Raw genomic sequence first — 14475 nt, 5'->3', positions numbered from 1 at the left:
ACAAGCAATGGAGACCTGCCCAGGGTTAGGCATTTTCCGATGCCCAGTTGTGTCAGCCCCAAACTGGGAGACTTCTGCGTGGGAAGATGTTTTGCGTGGACGAGCCCTGGGAGAGAGCCGGCCCGGCCCGTATGCAGCGAGCGGGCTGCAGCACCGAGGAAGAGCGTGTCACTTCAGGAGCCGTCCCCTAGATGGCGCCCTGAGACAACGTTTGCATTTTTTTCAACTACACCTTCAAATCTTTTTCAAATATACTTCGTTAGGGTTCTTTGCACGCTCAAAGGTGATGCTTCACATTTTTGTTGGAAGTGATGCATTTTGTATTTTTTCCCCAGTGGGTAATTTAACCACTAGTGTATAAACATGACGTTTTGTGTGATGGCCAGTCTCTTGGTTCCAAGGAAGAACGGATGGAATGGACAGGACTTTGGACTTGACTGACCTGTGACATAACCTTGGGAAAGTTGCGTGCCCTCTGAGCCTCCATTTCTCCATCTGTAAATTGGAGCTAATACTGCCTTGGGGAGTGTTTTGTTGCCCTCCCCTTCTGCCCATGTCATTTCTCATCGTATTTGGAGTTCCTTCCAACCAGGTTGCTTTCAGGGACTCACTGGGCCCCTGATTATACCAGGATCCAGACTCCTCAGCCCCTCACGTGTCAGCCAGAGAACCGGGAGCGAAGCAGCCTCATGAGTTAATAACACACCTGTCTCAGCCCTGACTGAGTTCCCAGGGTGTGAGGAGGAGGAATAAACTCATTTTATAGGAGTTTCTATCGAAAGAATACTGTGGGGTTCTTGAGAAATTTCCCAATGAATTTCCAGACCAATCAAAATGGGGCTCATCTAGATGTGAGTGCAACACAAGGGCTGCATAGCCACTGCCACATCCGGCTTCTGGACTTCCTTTCACTGGCCCTCAGCGCTCTCTTCAGCGTACAGGAGCTTGTGGAGTTAATCAGAAATCTTAACGCAATTGGCATTGAAGATTCGTCTGCATCTTTGTGTGGCTTGATCAATCACTTCTTTTTATGGGTTAATAGTCCACTGTCTGGATGGACCACAGTTTGTTTATCCTTTTGTCTATTGAAAGCCACGTGCATTGCCTCCAGTCTTGGGCGGTTATGAAAAAAGCTGCCATAAACTTTTGTGTGCCAGTTTTTGTGTGCCCCTAAGTTTTAAAATCTATTGAGAAAAACCTATGCGTGCCATTGCTGGATACTATGATAAAGCTGTGTGTAGCTTTATAAAAATCTGTTAAACTGTCTTCTGACGTGCTTTGCATTCCCACCAGCAATGAATGACAGTTCCTGTGGCCCCACATTCTGGTGAGTAATCGGTGTTGTCAAGTTTTTGGAGTTTAGGCATCCTAATGTGTGTTGCCATCATATGTCATTCATATCTTTTTAAATTATTATTATTTAACGGACAAAGAATTGTTTAGAATAGCATTAGCTGTAACCGCAGTATTTTCACTAGCTGTGCACTGACTTGGTTTTCCATCCCTGCATCTCTGTTGCTCACGTGTCTCTGCTTCATTCACGTCCACACCCCTTGTTACTGCATGAGCCCCCGCAATGGGCTTTCCTAGGGTGCCCACCCTTCCCTGGGACATCGTCCTTCACACAGCGGCTCTCCTTCAGGCCAGGATGTTTGGGATTCCTGCCAAAACCTTCTGGGAATACTTGTCACATTTTTCATTTTGGTGTAATTTTTCATTCACTTTTCTCTTTTACTATAAGGAGCACAATTAGGAATGAATAAATACATATAAGCTGCACCAAGCAATTTAATCCCACTAAAGGAACCTATGTTAAATGACATTAATCACAGATGAATTTTAAGGTTAAAGTTTGGTCTGTTTTCTTTAGGGAACTGGCTTTAGTCTCACATTTAAATTCTTTGGACGTGATTCCCAGTGTTGGTCAGCGTCCTTTCTCTAGACTAGACTAGTCACCATGTAGTGACCCTGCAGTGAGTGCAGCAACATTTTACAGAAAGGAGAACACAGGATTGCTGCATGCTGCAGGTCAATGTCTTTGATGACACTGGGCTTTGTCTTCCCTGAATGCTGTGCGCTCCTTTGGAGGCGCTCAGGGGACACTGGGTCAGACTTAGTTACAGGAAGTCCCCAGACTCAGGTGTTTCCTCACACATTTGCCCATCTCATTTTAGGTGTATTTTTATGCTCCAGCCCCTGAAAACTTATGTGGGGCGCCTGAACTCCCCCACTCCTTCAGGGACCATTCACTAAGCCCACTCAGGTAGATTCTGACTAGAATTGGCATTGATGCTGTAGTGGGAAGATAAAGAGGTTTCTGTCTGTAAGCAGGGCTGTGCAGAGATCTTTAGTGAAGGAAGTGGAGAGGAATTAGCCATGAACAGGCTGGGGGTCCCCGTGAAGCAGCCTTTGTGCTCAGGAAGAGTCAGAGTACGTGGCCCAGGGCAATCCAGGGGTCTGGCCCCATTGGCCCACAGAGTGATACTAACGAGAAAGGAAGCAAATGCAGGGAAAAGGGAGGGGAGTAGTGACTGAAAAGAAGGGGACCTGGTCACTCCAAAGCCGAGTGTGATGGAAGGTCCCAGGTGGAGACCCGTGGTCCGTGCCCACAGTCTTATAACTGTAAACCTTGGACTCTTCCAGGATCAATGACCCAGAGTTCAGTGAGGGGGTCCTCATTTCCTTGTTTATCTGCAAAATGGTGAAAATCATGGAAATCGAAGCCTACGTGGTTGTTTCAGCTGGAGTCTTTGGTAGTTAGTGTGTCAGGCCACCTTCAAGGTTATGGACAAAGTCTCAGCTCAGGCAATTCCATGTCTCCAGAGATCCCCTTAGGAAATACACTGGAGTGTAACTGACACCCAAAGACACTTTACATTGAAAATATGTCAAGTCTGCACTCAGCTAATCATTTTGTGTGGACACTTCCCAATGCACAGAAAGAGCAGCCTTGATGGTGTTTGAATTACAGACATCCCGATGCCTCCTTGCCACGTTTTCCTCGCCTTCAGCATCAGTCATGAACATGTCCCCAACACTGGCAAACCCTTTCCTCATCTACCTTGCCCCAAGGCAATCAGCTTCTTTAGCCCCAGAGTGTCTTGTATACTCCACTGGGGTTTTGTTGTTGTTGCATGCAGTTTTGAAGTGTGTCCATTGCTTACACCAAGTTCGGTATTTCTATCTCGAAAGAGGGCTCCGGTGGGGGCATAACGAGTAACAGGAACCGTGATCAGACGCGATGTGCTGCATGAGCCTCAGAGCAGCTGTTCTCTGGGCCTGCGTAAGTCCCACAGCTCCTGGAATCGATTTCTAAGTGAGTAGAGTATTCAGATAACACCCTTAAACCATCCGTATGCAGACTCGTTGCTATTGTTTTTAAGGTGATTGCGTTGGTCCCGTGCAGCAGCACGACCACTCATTCACCCATGTTGTGCTTGGCCATTTCTGTTGACACGACATAGCTAGTATTTGATTACTGGCCAGTGGGTTATCCACGACAGACACCAGAAAGCCATGCTGACTCCGTTCTCTGATTAATCGTGGTGAAATGGGAGGACGTGCGGTGATATTTGCTTTGACCTGAGAAATGCACAAAAGGTCACACCAAATATCACCCAATGCGTTACCATGTAGGATGAAATATTTGCAGACCAGGTACCGTTTTGGAATTTATTTCTGCTGTTTTTTTTCCTGTTCAAAACACTAACAATAACTGATTTATAATAAATTTAAAGATGTTTGTAACTCAATAGATACGAAACCAAGGCATTTAGGTTTTGTTTGTTTGTTTGTTTCAAGATTGCAATACCAAAGAAAATATATAGCTTTCATCTTTGCTTCTTCTCTCTTTTGGATTCTGAAAAACAATGAATGAGATATATTATCCCTGTCTGATTGCCTCGCTGCAAAGCTGAAGTGTTGGCAGTGATTTTTTAAATGACAGTATTTCATACTTTTTTAAAAAATGGACTTCTATTAAAGATGAATTATACATTTCTTTTAGCAGATGGAGCAAGGTTTGATTCAATTTTAATATAGGTCATTATCAGAAATTCAGTATCAGAAGCATCAGGAATGAAGAGCTGTTCTGTATTTAAAATACAATCCGCACAGCAAAGTGACTTAGGGCATCATAAAAACCTAATTCAGAGCCTGACACCAATTGTACAGTTCCAAGCAAAAGTCACCTCATATAGTCTTTCCTAAAGATCATATTAGCCCTACCATTGAAAAAAAATCAAGCTTATTACCCATGATAAAGGTTGATACCAGATCTCATTCAGATAAACATATTTTATTGTGTTCAGATCAGAAAGGAGAAAAGCAGGGCAAAATCCATTACACGTTGCTGGCACTAGAAAATCAGCCTACATGTGTCTTAACTAAAGTGCAGGTCAGGCAAGAAGCAGCAGCCCACGTTTCCTAATTTAATCAGTAATCAGAGCCCAGGAGTTAAATGTATTCCTCTTTTTCTTCATGATCTGGCAATTTAATGCTCCACAACATGACAGATTCAAAGTAGCTCAGAGTTTAAGACTCAGACACAGGCAGGGTGCTCTGGAATCTGGAAAAATCTAGCTTCCCACTGTGTAAGTGTAGATGGTTTAATTTCTTATAGAAATGTGCCAGCGCCTTGTTTAAAATGCTGACGTGTGTTTCACTTGGATGTGGTTGTTGGTTCCAATCAGATGCGGAGGACTGATCAGACGTATTTTAAAGGCAATTGCTCTGATAACCCTCTCTTATCTCAGGGGTAGAAAATGAGCAACACAAGCCATCGTGATGCTCCATTGGGGATGTGGCTCCATGAGACCTTTGATGGCTTGTTCAGGATTTAGGTTACCCTCTCTCAGCCTTCCAGAATCTGACATCACTCCAATTTTCATATCTTCCAAAACCAAACTAACCCCCCCACACACACCACTGTAGTGTTTGTTCTGTGGTACAAACATCAGTGTGATGCTTATAGAAATGAGAGCTTGCTCACTGTTGCTCTTCAAGCAAACCCACAGATACAAGAATAATTGGACACACGCTGGTGACAGCTGCCACAGATACGGTGACTGGCCGATGGGAACTCCCTAGACCATCACATGATTGATTTTATGTTGTTGTTTTTCCTATGCCAGTTTCAAACTGTTTCAAGTTTGCAAAAACGTGTCATCCTTAGCTTTGTCTAAGAAAGTTAGTGTTTCTCCTCCTGATTCCCCCCCCTACACCATGACTTGACCTACGTCAGACTTCAGCGTCAGCACTTTGAGGGAAAGCACAGTGTAGATTTTCAGTCTGAGCAGCCAGATTCATCATTAAAACTAGTCATCAGCAGAGAAAATGTATAAACGTTGTTCAGTGTAAGATTTTTCTACAGTGTGTGTGTCACAATAGCTGTTACACATTGGATGTGACTTCTGAAGCCAGGGAACATTAAATACCTCATTTGTGTGAAGTCACATCGCTTGTCCTGTGACACAAAATGAACCTATACTTGAAATTGTTTTATTTTTGTCATTGGACATTCTCAAAAGTCAGCTTCAAACCTTGGTAAAAGTGGGTGAGTTGCCGACCTCATGCCTCTCAAAAATTACATCTAAAGCCTGTATTAGTTACGGTGGAGCTCTTACGGAAAGAGATAGTGTGGCCTGGCCCCTTCATTTCAATGAGAAGCCAGTTTGGTTTGCCCTGTTGGACTGCCCGTTTTGCTGGGTATTCCTCACTGGGTCACTGGGAGAACCGTTCAGTTTCTCAGCTTTTACAATCTTAATTGTTATCGTCATCCTAAATCTTGTTGTTAGATGTGAGCAATAAAAAGTTGCAATTTAATTTGCTGGTCTTAACTGCTCCCCTGAGAGCTGTCCAGATGGTTTAATGACACCTGACAGACACATTGTTTTCAAAGCTCAGTTTAAGACACCAGGTGTGGCAGCCCAGGCAGGGAGCTCCTTGTCTGAGGCATTGGATCAATTGTGGAAGTTCAGGAAGGAAGGGGTGGGCAGGGCTTACCCAGCCAATCAGCAGAGACCAACTCACACGTGCTCCCAGCCTCAAGTCTGAAGAAAACAAGCATATTTATAAGGTAAACTGAGCTGTTGTGACAGACGTGAAACTGCTGTGCTTGGTCACTGCTCTTGGTGAATTGACAATCTCCATATGCCAAACCTCTTCATCCTTTTGAAACAATAACTTCGTGAAGAATGACCCTAAGTACTGCTAACAGTGCCCCAATCTTCCTTTAACAACTCCCTGCCATCTCTATCTGCCAATGTTCTTCTGGACAAAAATCAGAGAATCTGAATTATGTGCAGTATAAATCGCACTTTAGTTTTTGTACTTACGTTTTATGTAAATAGTTTCTATCATTCAATTGTATGTGAGCATTGAAATAAATCCTGCCATTTAGGAAATAATTTGATGGCCCTTTTCTCTGCATAACCTCCAAGTCCCCTCTGTTCCCAGCTGTGCCAATGCAGTCAGTACGTGAAGATCCATGTTAACCTTTAAGAAACGCAGTCGCCAGTGCGAGACTGCGGAAGACCTCGTGGGTAAACCCCATACCGCACTCCTCGCGTGCTCTTGAGATCCTGTGCCCTCTTGCGTGGCGGCCCAGACAGGACCACCCAGCTTCCTGACGATTCTATGATGTCGTAAACAACTTTTACGAATGCTCCGTAGGCAAAGGGGAATGTGTGCTAAGGAAAGCCAGAGGTCCAAGGGGTTGCTCTGCAGTCCCGCTGAGGATTAACTTAAAAGGTTGTATTACACGCACCCTTTCTCCAGCACACCATATTCCGTTCTTCCTTGGATAAAAAAATGGTTTTCCTTTTAGTTTTTGAACAGCTTTGTTGAGGTATAATTGATATACAAAAACTGTACATGTTTAAGATATACAGTTTGATGAGTTTGGACATACTGCCTACATTGTGAAACCCTCACCACCATCAAGGGAACAAATACATCCAATAGAACAAGCTTGAACTGATGACCACCAGTCAATGTGAACACAGCTGCAAGATGCCTGGCCCACGAAAACCACTCTTGAGAGAGAGCCATGTTTCAGTATCCATGATCCCATTACACACACAGGGTGTATATGTATATACACTTGACCCTTGGACAGCATGGGTTTGAATTGCTCAGATCCACTTATATGCGGATTATTTTCAATAAATACTGTAAGTGTATTTTCTTTCCCCTGTGATTTTCTTAACAATTTTTTTTTTTAGCTTACTTTATGGTAAGAGCACAGTATATCATACAGATAACATAAAATATGCGTTAATCCACTGTTCATGTTGTTAGCAAGGTTCTGGGTCAACAATAGGCTACTAGTAGTTAGGTTTCTGGGGCATCCAATGTTGTACGTGCATTTTTGGCTGTGGCAGGGGTGCTCCTAACCCCTACGTTGTACAAGGGTCAATTGTAACATATACAAATAAAACTGTGTGTAGGTAAATTTTCCATTCATTGGAAGGACGAAAGGGCCCTCTTAATATAAAGGCCAAAAAAACACTCAAAACTCTAAATAATGAAATGTGGAACTTTTGGAGAATTCCAATAACAGTTTACACCTTTCTGTCAGTTCAGAAGGTGAGTTCTCCTTCCATCACCTGAAATCTATGTAATTTTACTAAGAATTGTCACCCTAATAAATTTAAAAAAATAAATTACAAAAAAAAGAAAAGAAAAAAGAAAGGACAACAACTTGACTTGGAAGAAAATCCTGGAAGTACACACTGTTCCCCAATAAAGTCCTGTTCCCCTTCCCCAATAAAATCTTTAAAAAAAGAAGAAGAAGGTGAGCTACATGAAGAGTGTCTTGACACAATGTGCTTTCTTGCTTCTTGTTTCTCTGAAATGTCCTTTGCAAGTATGGAGATCTATACTCTTTTGATAGTCTCACATGATGCTCTTCTATCTAAATCCTCTTCATTGAATCAGCTTATTTTGTTCCAAATAACATAAAATTTGAAATATAATTTTAAAATGTCATCTGGACCCACTTGAAATATATAACATAATTTTGCATTGAGCCCAGCTTGTAAAGAAGGCAGAAGTGATTGAATGTATGCACTGCATCACTGTAAATGTTTAATACAAGAGCAAATTGTTCTACAGGTGTATTTTTCTGGAATATATTTGATTTATTATTTTTTCACAGTAGATATAAAGATAAAATCTGAAATTGCTTTTTTCTCACTTTGTTCTGCATGAATTTCCATGGGGAAACATTTGAAGCTCACACATCACCCCTCCATGGAGAAAGTGAAGAATTGATCTGTGAGGTGAAAGTGGACTGCACAGCAGGGGGAGAAGGCAAGGAAAGGGGATTGTCCTCAGAGCAGAGAATTTCAGACCTGCACCTTTCAAGGTGGAGCTGCCCTGGGCAATGGCACCACCTGGGCTGTGGCCAAGCCATTTGGAGACAATGTACACCTGGAAGGAGATATCACTGGAGTGGATATCATGTCATTGTCGAGGCAGAAGGAGGCTCTAGGAAGTCTGGTAGGTGAGGGATGAGGTGGAGACAGAATGCTGACTCAGGGCCGAGTCCCTGAACAGGAGAGTGGTGAATTGAGAAGTAACCTACAGCAATGCTCAGAAAAGCGGAGGTATCACCATGTGGCACAACAGAAGTGGGAGAGAAGAGGCTGTGGAATCACTGGACTTGTTCACTGGCCGGCAGGGGGAAGAGACTTCCTTTCTTCTTCCAAGACTGGGAAGGCGGCCTGGAGAACGCAGCCTCCAACTAAGCTCGGGGTTTCAGTGAAAGAGCAATGGCTGAGCAAGCTGTTCAGAGAGAGTGAGGGATTTCAGGAGGTTTCTGTAAAATACAGTGGACTTAAGGGGACAGTGTGGTATCAAAAGAAGGGACCTGGAAAAGGTGACTGTAAAGTGTCCTAACTGAGGCAGGCTTTCTTTGTCCCTAGTCCTGAGGGAGGCAAGTGGGGAACAAACAGAAAGCATTAAAACTCTCCCAAATATATATATATATATATATATATATATATATATATATATATATATATATATATATGTGTGTGTGTGTGTTTATCTCATTTATTGTATATAAACTTTTAGTTGTTCAGTTTTGCTTTCCAAAAGAAAAAAATGCAGTACTTATTTCTGAACTCCTTTTAAGGACCCAGTAAGTTGTTTTGTTTTTCTAATTTATGGTGATGGTCCCAAATCTTCCCCAGATATAAGACAGCACATAGAAATATGCTGCTGGCACTGGGGATTGTCCTTGTATTCCTGAAGAAAAAGATTCGGGCTTTCTGTATAACTTATCTTCTAAAGAATTTAAAGTGTTAAATTGATTCACCAACATGCTAAAAATTAAGTTGAGAGATTTTATGCCTGTTTTAGACAATGAAACACATAGGGAGTTGGGGACTTCTCTATATTTAACTCAAAGTAAAAATAGTACGCAGGTCCACGGTGACATTATGACATATTTCTAAGCATGTGTAGATCATTTTGCTTTTAAATGAACTAGTTCTCTTTTAAGACTTCATCACAAATATTTTATACAATGAGATGCTATAAAATCTGATTAATGGTATGATTAAAAAATATCCATTCAGAAATTATAAGATACTGTGTACTTAGCATTAGTCATCAGATAAGTCAAAAGAATCAAGCCCATACATCACCATGTAAATATCTTGGGATTCTAGTGAGACTCTTCCCAAGTAACCATAATGAACATACTGAAGAAAGTCTTAAATGATGCCCATCCAGCTTCCGTTGAGAAGGACGAGACCGTGCTGTCTCCTGTATGCAGACTGAGGCACGGTCATGCGAGTCGGTGTACGGCTTTGTTGCAGCATATTGTACCATGAATTCATACAAATACATCAGTAAAGAATTTTTTGTTTTGGTTTCAAACATTTTGTTTTTTCTTAACAAAATATTCAAACAGTTTCAAGCTTGAGAAGCATGTTATAACCTAAGAGTATGACTTCTAACCAGAGGGACTGCTCCATTTCTATTTCTACTCAGCTGTTTGATCTGAAACAGTACAGCTAATCTTTCGTTACTTACAATCTCTCATGCCAGTTAAGCTAACAGGCTCTTATTTATGCCACAGGAAACACTCCCTATGCATGTTTGTTGGAAATTCTACATCAGGACCCTGTGTGATGAGAGTCATCAAAACTCAGTTTCTTTATTCAGAGACACTGCCTTGCTGAATACTTTCTCCTCCATCTATCCTAATTGTAATCAACATATAAAAACCAGTTTACATTTTCACTTTTCAAAATGTTCTTTCCAGCATGAAAACCAAAATCGATGTTCTTGCTTTTCTGTTACCACCACCCCACCCCACCCCGCTTTACTCAGTGGAAGTTCCTTGAGATCATGGGCTCAGCCTATAATTTTCTATCCTTGGACTATTTAGAATAACACTAAGCACGTAGCAGGTAGTTGAATAATTGTCTCATCTACTTAGCAGCAGCTTCAGCAGCAGCAGTAATTGTTGAAACCACATCAATATTTTTTTTAAATTCTACTGTGTTAAAGTTTTCTGTGTAACTCTGCTTAGTTATAGTTTAACATGGAATCAGTAAAGGGCTTTATAAGATACAGAAGAAGTGAAATTACATGGATTATCCCCAGTGACTCCCATGGGTGGCTACTGTGTGAGCAGCTGGAGACCCTTGCTTCTCCCTGTTGTGGGTGCATATTTGTATTACACCTGAATCTCCACCAGCACTGTGCAATAGAATCGTCAGCCACCTTTGATGCAGCCCAGAATATTTTACCATTTAAGCAAAGAAAAATTATTCTTTAATTTTGTTCTGTAACCCTGTTTCAAAGTGGAACTCAGTATTTAAGTAGTTTGTATACGTTCATGATTCTATTTTTGGCAACTCTGGTTTTTCATTTAGTGAGGGTTGCAGACTCAACACAGCAGAAAGGGACAAAGCACTTTAACCTTTGCAAATGGAGAATCCTATGACAGTAACAAATTTCAAAAATGCATCTAATTAGAATATTCATACTAACCAATTTTTACTCCACTCTCGCTCTGCATGATTTCCCAATTATGCTATTTCATTCCAATTATTTTACTTTTGAATTTTTAGCGGATACCAGTTTAAAACCTATTAATTCAGAAGGGGCAGCGTCAAGTCTTCAGATTCTCTGTAAGCGGCTATACCTTTGACCAAACTTTTCATTGAGTGTTTTTCTCCCTTGATCTTACTGCGGACGTTAGAACCAGGGTGCTAAGGTCCTTGGGCGCAGTGTAGTGTGGGCGACGTGAACGGTAATAAGCCAGGGGTCGGGTGGGCAGCCTTCTCTCAGCAGGTGTGGGCCCCTCCCCACACGGCCTTATATTCCGGGGACTCACACATTCAGGTTATTTCCTTGGCCCTGTGGACTTTTGGTTACCCTTCTGCTGTAGAAGTTGATTTAATATTCTCGAGAGAAAGACATATGGAGAGGGGGGTTTCCTAAAACTGTGTGAGTAAACTCTCCAACAGAACCAGAAACGGTAAGCAGGCAGACACGCAGGTCTCTAGTTTCCTCTTGACGCCACATCTCAGTTAGCCCCGCCTCACCGGGGAGAACTTGGGGGGCTAGCCAGCGCTTTGGCTCGGGTGATCTCAGTCTGATCACTGACTCCATCACCCACTCTGTGGATTGGACATGTTCCATGAACTGGTGAAACCTTGGTGTCTTACTCTGTAAAACAGGGATTCTCAAAGCACCATACTGGGGTTAAATGAAATCAAATAAAATAATGAATGTTACATGTCAGTACCTGCCACAAAGTAGTGGGAGACTGTACAAATGGAAAATGCCAGACCGTATATGAGGATAGAACTGACTCACAAGCTGCAACAACCAGCCCAGGAAGCCAGCCTGCTCTCTCTAACTAAGTCAGGCCTGTGGGGAGTCAGACCACTATCTCTAGTGACTAACCCGAGATGCCCATCAATAGCCCCTGTAACAATGGGCCCCAAAGAGTCAGCTTCCGCAGTTTTTGCCCTGCTTCCAATATAGGACGAGCCAGAAAGCCAAATGTGCTCGCCTAACCAACCTCCCAGGACACCCCGCTTCTAGCCAGCCCTTCTCCAGCTTCCTCAGGCCGGCAGCCTCCAGTCAGGCCCTCCTGAGATCACGGGTTTCCCTGTAAACCTTCCCCACTCCGCTGTCTCCTTTGAATGTCTTGCTGCCCAAACACAAGTGATGGTGGCTGACTCTACGACAGCAAGTGCTGAGTAAACGGCCCCTGCTTTTGTCTTTTGCTTGGTTTTCACTTATTTCCACAGTATTATTCAGTAAATATTATGATCAGAACAATAAAGTAATTATTGAACTAAATATGAAATCAATGAATCAAGTAATACATCTCCAGAGGACTCAGGCTGACATTAGTATAGCTCAGTTTATGTTCCCATTTTTTTTTAATTTAATTGAATCATTATTGATAGTCTTTTCTTACATTCATTTTATTTTGCTTAATCTTGATTTTCTTAGTACATTATTGATGGGCATTATGTCTGGTTTATGCTCCCAGCTTATTGGCTGACAGTGTGGGTTAATTTCACAGTGGATCTGTGCTTCTAGTCTAAGGTCCCAAGGGCCAAACTTTTGAATTCACTGTCCAACAACCACACACAGCAGGGCGCGGGGGTTTTCACAACAGATGAGGTCTTCTCTGTTCCTTCGCTCAATCTCTAAGGCTTATCACAATGCTCAGGAGGAAATTGGTTTGGGCTCTTGAATGTATTTGTCACAAAGCCCTGTGGTTGTAGAGTTGTGTACAAATTGATTTTTTGATGATTCATTCCAGTATTTTTAATGGGTATTGAATTTGAGCTATTCATGTCTAGATTTCTGCTGGTTTTCCTTTTAGATATTTTTACCTTTTATGTGATGAAAATACATCACTTTTCAATGCCTTACCCACTTCTTGGATCCTATCTGCTTTTACAATAACTGCTGAAAACCCAGTGATTACATCTGCTTGGGCACAATTCTTAGTGGCCCCGTGGTTCTCCCACCCATACATGTTTTCTTGGGGCGCACTGAGACTTCTTAGTGATGTTATATGAAAATCACAGATAAATGAAAAACAGAAAATAACAGATAAAACACAGATACACACATTTCAGAAGATGCCCCACATCTGACCCTGTGTATCCTGCCACCTTACAGCTCAGACACAACCAGAATCTACATGACCAGACCTCTGACCTCTGACCAACAGTAATGAACAACCCCCTATAAAAAGAAGATCAAACAACAATTTGGTTGTCATGTAATCTGTTACACAAATCTCTCTACCTCAAGCCAGAGGAAAACAGGAGGAAACAAACCACTGAATGAGGTGTCAATAGCATCCAATTAAATGGTGACAATTTATAGCAGTAATTTATTACATTGTTGCTCTTAACAATGGGTGATCTGGCACAGAGCTAGTTACAAGTGGAAACAATGTAGCCTATAATTTTGCTGTTAATTTCAGACTTGACAGATGCCAAGCCCTAGCAGAGGGGTTCCTGGTCAGGAAAAAGAGAAATTGCATATTTTCAGCTATCATGAGGAACAGCAATGTGCTTGAGATACTTAAAGAGAACTGTGCTTGTGTGTTTCTTATCATATAATCATAAATATAGAGACATGGCTCATTTAATTATGTTTAAGGTTCTGCAACATGAGGAAAATAACAGTGGAAATACAGTCATGGAATAAAAGAACTCAGCATCGATCTCTCTGTGTGCAAATTCACTTAGTCTTAACTTACACTACTGAATTATTATTAGTCATTTGTGTATGGAAGACAAGCTATACTTATAAACCACATGAGTTCTTTGTCAACATGAAAATGTGCCCAGTCCAAGAGTTCCAGAAGTTATTGGAATATCTAAATAGATACTTTAGACAGAATAGGTTGGCTGTATCATGCGACTGGATGAAAGGACATACTGGGAAAACTGAGCTTGTGCTCTCAGTGGGATGGAAACGAGGGGAAGGACATTAGTGAGGTTGAAATTCTCATCTCCACCGGGAGGGAAGGTGCTTGTTCCAGGATGTCGTGTCTGTACGAGTTTGTGGGATAGAATACAGGTGCCGTTTCACCTGGTCATATCAGGAATGCCGTGTGAAAGAAAGATTCTGTATCTCATCAAAGACTGAGGAGACGTGTACCTTCCTGACAGGAAACAATACGATATGACCTGGAACATTTCCTTAAAATTGCATACTTGCTTAGCATTGACAGAGGACACAAAACTGAAGGAATAACACGAAGGCAAAGTGAGCAGACTAATTTTATAGCTAAGAAGAGAACGCGTTCATTCTTTCACATCATGACTCAAACTCAGCGCCACAGACCCCTGTAGGGAGAGAGCTCTGACGGCTGGAAGCTGTGTGTCGGTGCCCTGGTGCAGCTTTGTTTTACTTTTCCTATTAGCTGCACCTGACTTATGTTTCCCCACACTGGGGATGGTTTATAAGATC

At 42.1% G+C, this 14475-nt stretch overlaps 1 protein-coding gene across 2 annotated transcripts in view; it reads left to right on the top strand.

Annotated features, from left to right (window-relative positions):
* The window catches only part of MTRR (5-methyltetrahydrofolate-homocysteine methyltransferase reductase), a 51264-nt gene extending 42539 nt beyond the window's left edge, over positions 1-8725 (top strand). Inside the window, exons 16-17 of one of the 2 annotated variants that reach the window (XM_074329096.1) lie at positions 1294-1327; positions 3193-8725. The gene's annotated coding sequence lies outside the window, so the exon portion shown is untranslated. Of the gene's footprint in view, positions 1-1293 lie in introns of both variants that reach the window. The other variant, XM_074329095.1, reaches the window with a different exon arrangement.
* Positions 8726-14475: the final 5750 nt, after the last annotated feature.

This window comes from Rhinolophus sinicus, linkage group LG03, assembly GCF_036562045.2.
Source record: "Rhinolophus sinicus isolate RSC01 linkage group LG03, ASM3656204v1, whole genome shotgun sequence".
In the NCBI taxonomy this organism is placed as follows: Eukaryota; Metazoa; Chordata; class Mammalia; order Chiroptera; family Rhinolophidae; genus Rhinolophus; species Rhinolophus sinicus.
Note: the sequence above shows the minus strand (reverse complement) of the source record. Positions and strands in the feature narration are given on the sequence as shown.